Genomic DNA, 15,523 nt, shown 5'->3' on the forward strand with positions numbered 1-15,523 from the left:
TCACGGGGGGTGTCTTTAGGTAGGAAAGAGGGTTTAGGTACCCGATGGATCCTGTCAATAGTCAAATCAGCACTTGAGAGGGAGGGAAGAACAGCCAGGAATAGATCTTTGGCAAAATGTGGAAGTTGATGAGGCTGAACTTCCTCTGGAATTCCACGGATCTTCAGGTTATTCCTGCGGGACCTGTCCTCCAAATCTGCTATCTTGGCCTGCATAGATGAAATAACCTCATGATGAGAGGAGTGAGAGTCCACAAGAGAGTTGAATGAGGATGTAACCTCACTCATGTGTACTTCGACTTGATTAACCCTTTCTCCTAAATGGGCGATGCCTGCTCTGCACTCTCTGAGACAGGACTGTGTATCTGCATGGAGGGAAGCTCTTAGGGTCCGCAGCATATCCACCATCAGGGCCACTGACAGAGGCTGGTCAGATATGGGGAAGTCCTGGAAGGGGTCTGGGGAGGGGGCCGCCAGAGTGTCCATGTCAGTGGAGAAAGCCTCACAGTGGAGGGCCTCAAACCGCGGCCTAGATTTGGCCGGGCTCCTGGACGTGGGTGAGGAAGGCTCATATGGAGGGGAGGAAGAGGGTGAGTGAGGACTTGCCTGGTCCAGTAGCTGTACCTGGTCCGGGAGAGATCCCTCAGGGAATGGCTCGGGATGTCGAGCCGGAGGCCGGAGCCCCGCGGCGGCGCCATCTTGGACTCTTCCACGTTGCATAGGGGGGAAGAAGGCAGAGAGTTTCTTCACCGGAGGGGGATCCGCCCGGCGTCGGCGCATCTCCAGGGGTGGCGGAGTAGGTAGCGGAGCTGGTGCGGCTAGCACAGACTTGCTAGCGGGAGCGGGAGGTCTGATTTGTGCCGATGTGTCCCTGAGCGGAGCGGAGCTCTGCAACTATGCGGCCATGTTCGCCGGCGGTCGCCTACTTACCTATTTTTTCAACCTGCTCTGGTCCGGTCACATAATCCAGCTCCCCAGTGCCAAGAGCGATGGCTGCAGGCTGCAGGGGAGAGGATGCAGCACCAACAACAGCTAGGACATGGTGACCTTGTTTATTTTGTTTTTTAACAGCCAGTCGACTGTTTCCAAAAAAAGATCCATCTATGGCCAGCTTCATACATAAATTTCCCCAGTGTGATTAAGCCCTGTCTGATATGACACTTGCAGCAAGTCAGACTAGAACCTTTAAAATAATATTGGATTAGCTTATTTAAACCTGCAAGTAATGTAAAAACATTTTTGATGGTTGGTGGGCAAATAGTAATGCGGAAACATGCCTAGACACTGAAACTAGAGGAATTGGCTGTTGTCGTCAGCTGGCTCTCAGCACTATCAAAGGTTAGGGTTCAGCCCTTTCTATCTTATTTCAGAGACTCTCACTTCTTAAAGGACCCTTGTACTTGTAGTCTTCCATGTAGCTCCCCCTGTTCGTTCCCTTCCATTAGATGGGGTAAATCCATGGGATCTCACTTTGGTTCTCTCTGTGTTTTAGAAACCTTCTTTTTAGTCCATCAGAGACATTCCTTTCTCTACTCTCACCTACAAGGTGGTATTACTTGTAGCCAACTAGCCATCACCTCTGTGAGGCAAGGTCTGAACTGGAAGCTTCATCTTGCAAGGGACTGTTCTTTTTTAGGGACAAGGTGGTGTTGAGGCCTAGGACTTCCATTTAGCCTCAGATTTGCACTGTGCAAAGTTTGCCCGGTTTGCATTTACATTCCTGCTTGTTTGCCTTACCAGGACAAGCATTCCCTTATAATTAAAATTAAAATGTAAAATATAGAAAAAAAATTAAAATAATAAAATGTGTAAAAATGTGTATGAGAGCTGGGAATATATTTCTGTAGGACTTTGCAAGCCAGGGATGGTAAACCATTCCTTTGATGCAGCCAGTGGAGTACTGGTGGAACCACACAGGCAGTGGTTACTAGTTTCTCCTGCCATTGTTTTCCTCTGGACATTTTATGGAGGTTTCTGGACTTATGATAAGTATTGACTTTTTTTTTTAGCACAGCATGACTGTGACAGCATGGATCAAGCAGACATGGGCTACATGTGAAAAGGGCTATTTTCTTTGATTGATATTGATCGTGCATGCTTTATGGGTATCAAACTGCTGGGACATTCCTACATTTGTTACATATTTATAACCTCATAACTGGACTGTTCTGAAATAATTGCATTTGTCAACTGAACCTGTTATATGTTGCATATAAATGAGACAGTCTTGTTAGATGCGTTTCTATACTGGGGGCAGCATGTCTGCCATGTCATTGACTTGACTACATAATGCAAAGTAGCAGATGTTTTCACCATGTTTCATCAATGTTGGCTTAAAAAAAAATGTAAAGTAATCTTATGTAACCAAAAACTGTGCATACAAATATTACATTAATATAATCTACTATCTACAGTCCTTCTGAAGTCCTGCAAGCTGCATATATAAACAATAGCCATCTTCAGGCAGCACAAGTTTTATCAATACCAAGCTTGTGACCTGGTTACATGTTCATTTCACTATATACTGGATTGCTTGTAATACTTAAGCTCTTGGAAGACTATATTGGATATAGATATTTTTAGGAACTTGAGGTTCTGAGTTATAGTTTTTTAAGTCAGGAATATTATTTTAAATATAGGAGTTGCAGTGAATGTTTTCTGGAGTGATCACATCAAAATCTTTACTAAACTTGCTGCAGCTGTTTTTTGCCAGGTTTGATTCAGGAATGTGTTAAGCCCCGTACACACGTACCGATTGTCGGCAGACCGTTCGGCCGTCTTTTGTCCGGTGCTGTTTTGTTGGTTGAAAAGTGCTCAAGACTGCACACGAATTTTGTCGGCCAACAACAACCAACTGCAGAAGTGATGTCATGTTCTGGTCTACTTTTCGTGTGTTTTTTCTTCTCTGAGCATGCCCAGTCTTGATCATCGCATTTTTGTCGGCCGAAATCTGTACTGACTGACAAACAATTGGCCGTTCTTTGTTGGCCAACAAAAATTTTATAGCCTGCACACCAGATTTTGTTCGGCCGAAAAGTCGCAGTCGGTTGTCGGAAGCATCATACTAACAAGCCGATAATCGGCTGATCGGATGTTGGCCGACTATTTACGGCCAACAATCGGTGCGTGTGTACGGGCCTTTAGTCCCTCTTGCCACTGCACTGCTGCTATTCTTTTTGCTTGGACAGCATGTTATGCCCAACAACTTATCCGTTATAACAGGCTACATGTGGTTTGGTTTTTCTACAGCCTATCACAAACCTAACACAACCTTCAGTCTATGACAGTGGATATCAGCCTCCAAACTGCTTCTCCAAAATATTTGACCATTGAAGGAAGATTTGAGGAAGGATGGTCAGAATATGGCCAAAGAATTATATGCTTATGTTTTTTGCTGATGCCTGCCCTTCCCTTGCAAGGTTATGACAGGATTAGCAAATTACAAGGATGAGGCGGGAATGAGGGCATTAATAGAACTTGCACGCAAGTAGCTGCTCTGTGTCTGGGAGGAGAAGAGAAGGACAGAAAGGGCAAATTAGCATTTGAAGGCAATCAGCTGCTCTGCACATTGGAGGAGTAGAGAAGAAGCAAAAGGGTGCATTAGTGGCATTTGCAAGCAAGTGGCTGTCTTGCATCTAGGGGAATTAAGAAAAAGGGCATTGCTCTGCACCTGGGAGGATGAAGATAAGAAAGGATTTGTCAGCCACTTCACTGCTTCCTGCATGATAATGCCCCGTACACACGTGCAGATTGTCGGCCGAAAATGTTCGGCTGCCGAACGATCGGCCGATTTTCGGCTTGTTAGTATGATGCTTCCGACAGCCGACAGCGCACTTTCGGCCGAAAAGAATCTGTCGTGCAAGCATTAAAATTTTTGTATGCCGACACCAGAGTGGCGGATTGTTCGCCAGTCAATACAGAATTTGGCCGACAGACAGCAGATTTGCAAGACTGGGCATGCTCAGAAAAGAAAAAACACAGGGAAAGTTAACCATCACATGACATCACTTCTGCAGTCGGCTGTAGTCGGCTGACAAAATTCTTGTGCAGTCTTTTGCACTTTTCAACAGACACGACATCCCGGGGACAAAAGACGGCCGATCGTTCTGCCGACGATCTGCACGTGTGTACGAGGCATTAGGTTACATTAGCACTACCTCCATGTTGCAATACTCTAATTTTGGACTTGCCGTTTTTTTTTTTTTTGTGGGATGATCCTTATTTATGGAAGGATGGGCAGCTTTGACTGAAAAATTCAACATTTACATTTTGCTTCTACGTGCCCTTTCCCTTTGCAGAAGAATTTCCTCCCCTCCATTTGCTGATTATAATTGTATAAAAGAGAAAGATTATGTTGGCAAACAGGGAAACAGAGAAATTGCAAACATGCCTGGCCTCTGCTGTATGCAGAAAAAAAAAAATACGTATATATATATATATATATATTTATATATATATATACATACAGTATCTCACAAAAGTGAGTACACCCCTCACATTTTTGTAAATATATATTATATCTTTTCATGTGACAACGCTGAAGAAATGACACTTTGCTACAATGTAAAGTAGTGAGAGTAGAGCTTGTATAACAGTGTAAATTTGCTGTCCCCTCAAAATAACTTAACACACAGCCAATAGTGTCTAAACTGCTGGCAACAAAAGTGAATACACCCATAAGTGAAAATGTCCAAATTGGGCCCAATTGTGTCAATATTTTGTGTGGCCACCATTATTTTCCAGCACAGCCATAACCATCTTGGGGATGGAGATCACCAGAGCTCTTCCACTCCTCCATGACAACATCACGGAGCTGATGGATGTTAACGACCTTGCTCTCCTCCAACTTCCATTTGAGGATGCCCCACAGATGCTCAATAGGGTTTAGGTCTGGAGACATGCTTGGCCAGTCCATCACCTTTAACCTCAAGGCAGTGGCATCTTGAAGGTGTGTTTTGGGTTGTTATGTTGGAATACTGCCCTGCGGCCAGTCTCCAAAGGGAGGGGATTATGCTCTGCTTCAGTATGTCACAGTAAATGTTGGCATTCATGGTTCCCTCAATGAACTGTAGCTCCCCAGTTCCGGCAGCACTCATGCAGCCCCAAACCATGACACTCCCACCACCATGCTTGACTGTAGGCAAGACACACTTGTCTTTGTACTCCTCACCTGGTTGCTGCCACACACGCTTGACACCATCTGAACCAAATATGTTTATCTTGGTCTCATCAGATCACAGGACATGATTCCAGTAATCCGTGTCCTTAGTCTGCTTGACTTTAGCAAACTGTTTGCGGGTTTTCTTGTGCATCATCTTTAGAAGAGGCTTCCTTCTGGGATGACAGCCATGCAGACCAATTTTTTACAGTGTGCAGCGTATGGCCTGAGCACTGACAGGCTGAACCCCCACCTCTTTAACCTCTGCAGCAATGCTTATTTATCTATTTCAAAAAGACAACCTCTGAATGTGATGTTGAGCACGTGCACTCAGCCTCTTTGTTCAACCATGGCGATGCCTGTTCTGAATGAAACCTGTCCTGTTAAACCACTGTATGGTCTTGGCCACCATGCTGCAGCTCAGTTTTAGGGTCTTGGCAATCTTCTTATAGCCTAGGCCATCTTTATGTAGAGCAACAATTCTTTTTTTTCATATCCTCAGTGAGTTCTTTGCCATAAGGTGCCATGTTGAACTTCCAGTGACCAGTATGAAAGAGTGAGAGCCATAACACCAAATTTAACACACCTGCTCCCCATTCACACCTGAGACCTTGTAACACTAATGAGTCACATGTCACCGGGGAGGGAAAATGGTTAATTGGGCCCAATTTGGACATTTTCACTTAGATGTGTACTCACTTTTGTTACCAGTGGTTTAGACATTAATGGCTGTGTGTTGAGTTATTATGAAGGAAAAGCAAGTTTACACTGTTATACAAGCTGTACACTCACTACTTTACATTGTAGCAAAGTGTCATTTCTTCAGTGTTGTCACATGAAAAGATATAATAAAATATTTACAAAAATGTGAGGGGTGTACTCACTTTTGTGAGATACTGTATATACTGCCACTTTAGGGAAACCCAGGCCAGGACATTTTCCCCCCATCTCTTTATCCTCCCACAACAACCCTTACATCTATCCTCGCCCTACTCTCTGACCCACTTTCTGTACTTTTCTTTTTCTTGCTGCTCCTCTGCCTTCCCCCTATAGCCTAGTTTGTGCTACTCCTCATCCTGTTACATATTTTTGAACCCCCAGGAGTTCCTCGATCCCCCAATATAGTCTAATGAAAAGGTCTAACATCCTAGGAGAAAATACTTTTCTACCCAAAGATCATAATTTATAGCTATATGTATAGGTACAGCCCCCCACATCCTTATAGCTCTAAAACACACTACATATGTACAAATGATAGATGTTATACTTCATGGTTTGGGTTTTGCTATGCCTACACGTGCCTAAAATGTTTTTTGTGCTATCTCTATCTGCTGTATGTTTGAGGAATTTCCTGGAACCTCTTTTATCATTCTTTACCTGTAACTGGTTCTACGTACCTCTTCATGTCATTTTGCTTAAAACAAAAATAAAGAGTTAAAAAATAAAATTCTGCATGCACCAGTAAAATGGCAATAAATTACAGTACCAAAAATTATCAATAGGTGGTGCGTTAAATGCTTTTTGCATTTTTTACTGCAATTTTTTAATTTTATATTCATATTTTTTGTAAATTTTTAACCACTTGCCTACCGAGCACTTTTATGCCTTTCCTGCTCAAGTCAATTTTAAGGTTTCAGAGGCGTTTCACTTTGAATGACAATTGTGCAGCCATGCAACACTGTACCCAAATTAAATGTTTATCATTATCATTATCATTTTTTCTAGACAGAGCTTTCTTTTAGTGGTATTTAATCACCATAGGAGTGTGTATTCTGTTTTTGCTAATGAAATGGAAAAAGACAGAAAATTTTGACAAAAAAAGTCTCTTAGTTTCTGTTATAAAATTTAGCAAATAGGTAATTTTTCTTCTTCACTAATGTGCACTGATGAGGCTGTATTGATGGGCACTGATAGACTGCACTGATGGGCATTGACAGGTTGCACTAATTAGAGCTGATGAGGCTGCACTGATAGGGGGCATGGATGGGCACTGATGAGTGGCACTAATTGGCAGTAATGGGCACTGATAGGTGGCACATTCATTCACACAGTACACATTGACCCATAAACGAGCAGCAAAACAAGAGACTGTGCTAAACATTATTGGGGCTTCATTTTTATTAGCCCAATTTCAAATGTTTGGCATACTGCACAGAAAATGTGTGCTTTGCTTTGCATTTCAGAAAGGCACTGCAAATCCGCATCACACTTGCATTGCTATACTGGGGGTTTTCAGTGTGTTTCCAAAAAGCACAACAAAGGACACATTTTCTGTGCATGTTGCCTCACGTTTAGAATAGCATGAAGACCAATGTGGTTAGCAGTCACGTGTGTTGCCGCATGATTGTCAAGCAACAAAACGAGCTACAATCACGCAATGAAAAAACACACAATGCTCCACAACCAAAAAGGTTCTTAAGCTACTTTGGGGCATTTGTCACATGTAGGACGACCCAATGCACGACGCATGCTGCCATGTGAAACCACGAGTGGGAACATGTGTTTCAGCCACGCTCGGGTGTGAATAGAATGTGTTTGGGAGAGGAGTTATTAGATAGCTAGGATGACCTGGGAAGAAAGGTGAAGGTAAAAAAAATAAATAAATAAAACACGTACCAAAGTGGCATAGGAATTGATTCTGCTGATGTGACTTCTGTAAGTTAACGTAGAAGTCTATGGGGATAAAATCGCAGGGCACCATTTAAAACAATGTAAAGGGAGAGCTGCGCTAAATTGATGGAAAACCAGAGTCACCCAGTATGAACAAAATAAGGTAAACCCACAATAACAGATGGTACTATGTCAAATAAATTCTCCTGCAACACAGACACATGTATGTCACAAATTGTCAGCAGGCATAAATACAGATGTGAGAAATAGTCCATCAAAAAAGTCCATAAGGTTGAATAGGTGTCCAGTGAAAAGGATGAAACCACACACCACTTTCAACGTGTCTAATTCCACAGGTGCCACATGCAAAGAGCTCAAGATCTGCTTACCAGAGCTCATAGGATTATGAGCATAACACACATGTCCACAAATGGGCCAACCAAAATCGACCATGTATAGCGTAATACCACTATTCTTGGGCGGATGACCCCGAGCTGAAATAGGAGCCTCTCGGTGTTCCACGTTCCAAAAAAAAAAGAAGGGTACGATAGCGTAGTACGTCCACACAAGTTTATTAAACATAGGTTAAAAGAAACACTTACATTGTATATAAGAACAAGCGCTTGTAATAGTCTAATGCCGCCCGACTTCCGGGTCGCGTCGTATTTCTCACATCTGGTAAGCAGATCTTGAGCTCTTTGCATGTGGCACCTGTGGAATTAGACACGTTGAAAGTGGTGTGTGGTTTCATCCTTTTCACTGGACACCTATTCAACCTTATGGACTTTTTTGATGGACTATTTCTCACATCTGTATTTATGCCTGCTGACAATTTGTGACATACATGTGTCTGTGTTGCAGGAGAATTTATTTGACATAGTACCATCTGTTATTGTGGGTTTACCTTATTTTGTTCATACTGGGTGACTCTGGTTTTCCATCAATTTAGCGCAGCTCTCCCTTTACATCTTCTACTTAGTGACTCCCACTACAGCTGCTGCTTTTTCTTTGGCTTAGCGCGGTTATTTACTTTATATTTAAAACAATGTGCTTTCCCTTGTTATGTAAGTTCAAATTATGTAATGTGACTCAAGTCGCATTAGAAGTCACACTAGTGTCAAGGGGGGTAATTAGGGACATGTGCATTTCGGTGCGTTTTTGATGCGTTTTGCAATGTTCCAGTCAAGTTCCATGAAGAAAAAATGCAGCATCTTCTACTTTTGTTGACTGTACTGGAGCACACTGCAAAGGGAATAACTAGGCAATTGGAATCCATGTAACCTACCATGCATTTTTGATGCAGAAAACATGCCCTGGACTGCATGTGGTGTGAACCAGCCCTCAATAGAGAGGACATTTTTAATATGGGGGAAGTTCCTGATAAACATAGGAATAGAAACCCCATATTAGCAAGAAAACCATGCTTAACCACTTACTGCAAAGTGACGTATCCGTACGTCGGCTGACTTTGCGTGGTTATACCCGGATGACGCCTCTAGCTAGAGGCATCATCCCAGTACCATTGTTTAGAGCCGGCGGTCAGCTTTCCGGCGTTAACGACCGATGCGGCTCGGGAGCCGCTCGATTGTTACCCCGGCGAGCGGGAGGAGACGTCCCCCCCTCCCGCCGCCTTCCACAGCTTTGTCCGGGTCTCCCGTCCCACCAAGAGTCCGCCGGCTGGATGAAATCCCGATATAAGTCGGATGCGGCTTCGATTGGGTCTCCGATGACGTTACCACGGAGGCAGCGGCCATGGCGGCAGATTAAAAAAGTGAGTGTATTCAAAAATGCAGTTTTTGGCATTTTGAATACATGGAAGTGCAGTGGAGGGGTCTAGAGTCTTTTAGACCCTCGATCCCTCCATAAACAGTACCTGTCACTGCATATTGCTGTCACGTATATGGAAGTCGAGCCACGAATTAAATGAAAGACAGCTGCGCAAATATCGCGTGACAAAAAATATTGCAATGACCGCCATTTTATTCTCCAGAGTCTTTGCTAAAAATATATATATATATATATATATATATATATATATATATATATATAATGTTTGGGGGTTCTAAGTAATTTTCTAGCAAAAATTAAAAACTGATTTTAACTTGCAAACAAAAAGTGTCAAAAATAGGCCTGGGGCTTAAGTGGTTAAAGAGGAGCTTCAGTCTCCTGAATTTGTTGTCCTGCCCTTCCTCCCCCACATGCCATCTTTGCTTTCTGGCATATGCACAGATGTAAAATAGCTCTGTCAGGTCTTCAGGACCTGGCAGCAATCTGTGGCATATCTGCGCACTCAGGGGATATCCTATGTATGTTCAAACAGCACCAATATTTGTACTTTCGGCATGCACAGGAAACTCCCGTGTGTGCATGGAAGAAAGTTGTTGGCTGAAGTTCTACTTTAAACATTTGTATATTGCCACAATACTAGAAAGTCACACACATTCCACACCTGTCACACAGTAACAACTAGAAGGACCATAAATTAAGGTGCCCTGTGTTAGGAATGGGATTTACTACCTGACCCACACAATACCATGTTGATCCTGCCATTCCTAGCTCTCCTCACTCACCTACTCTGTGCAGCTCACCATTTTCCAGTGTTTAGGCCTGTGCCTGTGCATCTCCCGACACAGTCAGACTTCTCTCAGCACACATTATGTGACGTCCACTTACCTGATAACTTCTCTCACCTATACTTAACAACAGAAGAAGCATAATGCTGCATTGTGGGGAGATGGCACATATATGACATGTAAAAAAAGTCTAAAATACAAAGGCCTCTGGGATTTTAAAGGAGGTCAACATACATTTAATTTTACATGGTATATTTTAAATTCAATCCTTTATAACAGACAACAGTAGAAAAAGACTAAAAACCAGAAGGTGCACCAACACAAAGCATACACATTAAAAATATTCCCTTAAGGGATTGTAAAGGCAGAAGGCTTTTTTATCTTAATGCATTCTATGCATTAAGATAAAAAAAAAACTTTTGTGTGCAGCAGCCCCCTAATACTTACCTGAGCCCATCCAATGATGTTACAGGAGTTTCTCAGCTGCCTGGGACTTCCCTCCTTTTAGGCTGAGACAGCAGCGTGGTGCTATTGGCTCTCACTGCTGTCAATCAAAGTCAGTCAGCCAATCAGGAGAGAGAGGGGGTGGGACTGGGTCACGGCTCCTTGTCTGAATGGACACAGGGAGCTGTGACTCAGCTCAGATTCCCCCATAGCAAGCTGCTTGCTGTGGGGGACTCAACAGGAGGAAGGGGCCAGGAGCACAGAAGCGGGACCCCAGAAGTGGAGGATTGGGGCCACTCTATGCAAAACCAACTGCACAGAGCAGGTAAGTATAACATGTTTGCTATTTAAAAAAAAAAAAAAAAGGAGAGACTTTACAATCACTTTAAAATGGTTGTAAAGGCACAAGTTTTTTTTACCTTTATGCATTCTATGCATGAAGGAAAAACACCTTCTGGCTTCAGCAGTTCCTCCAGCCCTCCCTAATACTTACCTGAGCCCTATCTCGATCCAGTGATGTCTGCAAGAGCTTTGCCTCTCTGGGTTCCTGCACTCCTGGGGTCAGCTTGCTGTGGGGTCAACCACAGCCAGTGATCCAATCAGGAGACAGGTGGTGGCGGGGTCAAGCGACGGCTCCTTGTGTAAATGGACACAAAGAGCCACGGCCCCGGGGCGCTCCTGCTTAGGTTCCCCCAGAGTAAGCTGCTTGCTGTGGGGGCACCTGGCAGGAAGGAGGAGCCAGGAGTGCCAGCGTGGGACCCGAGAAGAGGAGGATCCAGGCTGCTCTTTTCAAAAATTAAAGAAAGAGAACAAAAAGAGGGGCGCACCGACCTAGTGCATTACCACTAAAAACATTTATTAAAATTGAAAAATGCATAAAATGTACTCACAAAACAGGTGTGATAATACACACATCTCAACACATCTATGAATAAATTAAGATGTCTACAAGGCAGCCAGGCACTGCGTAATGCTGGACGGCGTGAGGCAAACCGCACGAAGCTGCTGTGGCTTAGGCTGATGTGTTTCCGAGGGCGAACCCCCTTCCTCAGAGCCAAGAAATGCTCCTGGTGAAGTGAACTATGTTTCCAGAAATGCTTTGAGAATAAGAGGCTCTACATTTTCTTTTCTTGGATGTTAACTCATTAATCACAAACTTTGTTTGAAACATGACATTCATATATCAAGAGGTAATATTTTTAATGTGTATGCTTTGTGTTGGTGCAACTTCTGGTTTTTAATCTTTTTCTACTGTTATTTGTAATAAAGGATTGATTTAAAACATACTATGTGCAATGAAATGTCTGTTGACCTCCTTGAAAATCCCAGGAGCCTTTGTATTTTACATGTCTTTATGTTTTTGTTTGGTAATGACCTTTTGGTTAGGTGCTATTTTTCTATTTCTGGCACATACAGCATATGACAGTCACAATAGGTAAGTCAATCATTTCTTGTACATTGTTTAGAATGTCAAAAGGAGTTATCCCCTAACATTGCATGGTTTTTGTTCTGTGGATAATATCATTTTAAACTGTGTGAGCTATGCTTACTTCGATGTGTGGGGACCTGGGACCTTTGTCACAGTTACAGCAGGTAAGTTTTTTATTTCCTTCTCATTTTTCTGTCCTCGTACTACTGTTTACTTGTGTACTTTGCTGTGTTTCTTTAATATTAGCTTAAACTGTCACTTCCATAATTTAAGGGCTTAGGTTGATACAATATTGCCCCTATGTTTGATATAAGGTCAATAATTATATATATTATATTTATATAGTATATGTTCAGGAATTCATTTATTTAAGACAGATAAGTGCAATTTTCTTGAGAACAGTATCGGCTGACATCTCAAGAAACTACATTTATAATTGACAAAAGGCTGTGGTTAGAAGAGTTATGTGGGAGAACATATGAGGCAGAACCAATGTATAACCCTACATTGAAAACCTCTCTACATTTAGTTGTGGGTTACCACTAATAGTATTTGACAGCAAGTGACAGCTAACTGACTCACTGTGATTACTTCGACATATGGGGACCAGGGACCCTTGTCACAGTGACATCAGGTAAGCAAAATTCACCTTTTCTCTTACCTCTTCTCTCAAACTGTAAAATAACTTTATCTGTCATTTTTCCAAAATGAAATGTTGATTTTCACTGTGAACCGACCTGTCTTGGTTTTGTTGCAATTCAACTGCTCACTATCAGTTGAGACATTAATTCCCCGAGATTTCTAAAAAGACTTGATATTGTGTTTTCCACACACCTCTAACTCAGTATTATAAAAAAGTATTACTTAGGGAGTCTTGGGGAGTTTTTGTAATGATAGTAGGTCTTAAGGTCACACAGTGAGCTGGGCTTTTGATATCTGGGGACCTGGGACACAGCTCACCGTCACATCAGGTAACTGCTCAATTTTATGTCTTTATGATTTATTTTCAAGGATTGTTAAAATAATGTAAAGTTTTCCACTAAGTGACAAAATGCATTATCGGGTATAGTATTTGATTCTCTAATGTATCTATCTCCTGTGTAAAAACTAGTCACAAACGGCATAATTCTCTATTGTGCAGTTAAGTGGGACAAGTTATTTGGCAAATTTGGTTTAAATTTATATCATTACAGTCTTTAGAACATTTAGCTTTATCTGAATAACAGGACCACATGTTTTTAAAGTACAGAGACAACCTTTATGAATTGAATTTATGAAATATGATTAGAAAATAAGTGCGGAAATTCTTTCTTTGTACTTGGCACAATATACTAGAATATTGTAGTGGGCCATTTTAATTAGTGGAATTTTGTATAGTATGAGGTCAGGAATTAAGTAATGTGTTACAACGCTATGGATGTGTGGGGACCAGGCACCGCACTCACTGTAACGGCAGGTAAGAAAGACCATTATTTGAAATATCATACTTAGTGTTAAGTTGGCATTATTTAATGAAAAATAATGTAAAAACCGGCCATATAGTTTGAACAAATAGAACTAGGGACAGTGACTGTAAATTGGATAATGTTCCTCTCTTTTCCTAACTTTTTGTGTTCTCTTTTGTTAGTATAAAATGTTACAAATATATTTATGACACTTGTGACTGACACCAAATGTATTATTATCTATGGTAAAACCAGTAAAGAAAAAACATAAAGTAGATTTTTTTTTTCAGAAACAATTATCCTAATTTATCTACAAAATTATGTTTTTTTTTATACTCTTAATTACCATTCTATATAAATGTCATTATTTTGTTTATTACATTGGATACAAAAAAAACATTTGGTACAGTTACAGTGGGTAAGTTTTTGCTTTAATCTTAGATAGAAAAAAAATAGATATCTAAATAGGATAAAAAACTCCCCTTCCCTTTTATATACCTAACTTGGATATCAATATGTCCCATATGTGATTAACTTGCTTTTGGCACAATATAATAAAATACTGTAGAGGGTCATTTTAATAATTGAAATTTTGTATAGTATGAGGTCAGGAATTAAGTAATGTGTTACTACGCTATGGATGTGTGGGGACCAGGCACCGCACTCACTGTAACGGCAGGTAAGAAAGACCATTATTTGAAATAGCATACTTAGTGTTAAATTGGCAGTATTTAATGAAAAATTATGAAAAAAAAAAAAAAAACTGGCCATATAGTTTGAACAAATATGACTAGGGACATTAGTGACTTCAAATTAGATAATGTTCCTCTCTTTTCTTAACATTTTGTGTTCTCTTTTTGGTAGTATAAAATGTTACAATTATATTCATGACACTTGTGACTGACACCAAATGTATTATTATCTATGGCATAACCAGTAAAGAAAAAACATAAATTAGATTTTTTTCAGAAACAATTATCCCAATTTATCTACAAAATTATGTTTTTTTTTTTATTTTGTATACTCTTAATTATCATGCTATATAAATGTAATTATTTTGTTTATAATATTGGATAAAAAAACATTTGTTACAGTCACAGTGGGTACGTTTTTGCTGTAATTTTTGATAGAAAAAAAAATAGATATCTAAATAGGATATAAAAATGTCCTTCCCTTTTATATACTTAACTTGGAGATTTCTTATTATAAATACTACTTACTATGGGACAGATTTAAAATATGAATATATTGCAAGTAATTTTACTCATGTTTCTTGTGAAATACAAAGACATTTTAGTTATTTTTGCTTAGAACAGAATCATGGAATAACTTGTTCCATATATCCCATATGTAATTAAATTGAATTAAAAAAAAAAAAACAATGAACAGATTTCATTATGTTAAAATATATATTTTTTTTTCAAAGGCAAAATTTTAGTTATTCTAATGATATAATACATAAATTAATGAGTCACCTGTAGACACATATTATTATTATTATTATACTTATTAGTATTATAATTATTAATAATAACTTGGTAGAATAATAATGATAATACTAATACTAGCAATAATAATAATAATAATAATACCTTTTAATGTATTTCATAATTTTATTAATATTATCAGTTGACATCAAACATTACTATTAAAATATATTACCAGGATCCAGAAAAGTTTTGTAGAACAACTCAAATATCTTAGTAATAAAACCTAAGATTCATTAAAGAAGGATAATGTGAAAAATAATTACTATAAAAATAATGTACAAAAAAATGTTTTATTTGTTAAACCCTGTTGCCGTTCTAGCAATTCTTGGTTTCTGTTCCATAGAGAAGTGAAACCATCAGGTGCACTGGGCGGTA

The 15,523-nt window shown here is 40.3% G+C and overlaps 2 gene segments (V, D, J or C); both read left to right on the forward strand.

Moving 5' to 3' along the window:
- The window catches only part of LOC309544177 (immunoglobulin mu heavy chain-like), a 652,707-nt gene that overhangs the window by 623,759 nt on the left and 13,425 nt on the right, over positions 1 to 15,523 (forward strand). Inside the window, exon 3 of the C gene segment in view lies at positions 13,135 to 13,184.
- LOC309544178 (immunoglobulin gamma-1 heavy chain-like) overlaps positions 1 to 15,523 on the forward strand; it is a 764,436-nt gene that overhangs the window by 498,839 nt on the left and 250,074 nt on the right. The window contains exon 3 of the C gene segment in view: positions 13,610 to 13,669.

This window comes from Pelophylax lessonae, assembly GCF_965119305.1.
Source record: "Pelophylax lessonae genome assembly, chromosome: 1".
Taxonomy (NCBI): Eukaryota; Metazoa; Chordata; class Amphibia; order Anura; family Ranidae; genus Pelophylax; species Pelophylax lessonae.